The following is a 1,353-nucleotide window of genomic DNA, read 5'->3' as shown; positions in this document are numbered from 1 at the left end:
AGAGAGAGAGAGAGAGAAGACTGTTCGCATTGCAAAAGACACTAAGAAAGTGCTTAAACAGGGCTGCAAGTGATAGAGGAAGAGAATATATAATCCCAGAGGCTTCACAGTTATACATATCTTACTAAAATGTGCTGTGCTAGCCAACCCTACAAAAATACATATGTTCCCATGTACTGTTTAGTTTCCCTTTAGAGGACGTTGAACTGAATGCTTACTTCTCACACACGGTTCTTGCATTATACAAAAAAGAAGTGGCTTTTGCACTTTTTTATATTTGAGAATTTAAGCCCAATTTCAGGTATGTTCTAAAGATTGAAAGAGATAGAGAGGAATCAGGGGTTATGATCTGAGGAGCAAGGAACACAAGAAGTGACTTTTGCTCCGTATCTCATGACAAATACAGTATCTAAAGAAAATGAGGCCTGTGAAATGATTTGTTTTTTTAGAGTAGGAAGGAAAAAAAAAGTGAAAAAGCTGAGTCACTGAAGATAAACAGGAATTTGAGCTTATGACCACAGACATCCAGTGTCTGACACACAGACATCCAGCGTCTGACACACAGACATCCAGCGTCTGACACAAATTGCTGAGTAAGGTTGAAAAGATTCCTCTGCTTGCAAACAGGAACTGCTTACTAACCTACTCTCTTTGCTCTGATATATTTTTAAATGAAATGTCATAATCCTTGGGGTCAGTTGTTCATCTGACAATATACACGTCAAATCCTATCAGTTGCCACATATCGCAAGTGCTGCTGAGGCTGTCTGCACTAAATTCAATTTCCTAGCAAGGTGCTCATTAACCTGCCCTCCCCACGGCACCATCATCACCACCAAAACAAAAACAAAAGCATTACTCTGGCATTACTTCCAGAGTAATTGTACTCAGGCAGAAAAGAACAGATAGATTTTCCTGTAGAAACAAAGAGATTTGTCTTTTAGTTGAACAGAGCTGAACTGATTGATCAGGTACATCTGTAGTATGATCTAATAGTTCTGGTAATAGAAATGAGCACCTATGCTTGAAAATGAAGAACATCAGATGATTCTCCACATCCTGGGGAATTAATATTATTCCACTTCAGTGGAAATAGCCTGGCAGTTCCTGGTCCCATACTGGCCTATTCTGTCCTTAGTCATTAAACTTAGAAGTTTAAAAGCGTGGTTTAAATATTCAAAGCTAATACCACACATTATTCCAGAGTGATCATGATTTTAAAGGAGACATCTGGGCAGCCAGGAATAGGGGATTCAATGATGTAGAATTATTTAATGGAGTTGGATGAATTATTCACTGTGCATAATTCATCTGACCAATATGGGAATTCCTCTCCTTATGAATTATTCATAA

This window comes from Meleagris gallopavo, chromosome Z (genome assembly GCF_000146605.3).
Source record: "Meleagris gallopavo isolate NT-WF06-2002-E0010 breed Aviagen turkey brand Nicholas breeding stock chromosome Z, Turkey_5.1, whole genome shotgun sequence".
Taxonomy (NCBI): Eukaryota; Metazoa; Chordata; class Aves; order Galliformes; family Phasianidae; genus Meleagris; species Meleagris gallopavo.
Note: the sequence above shows the minus strand (reverse complement) of the source record.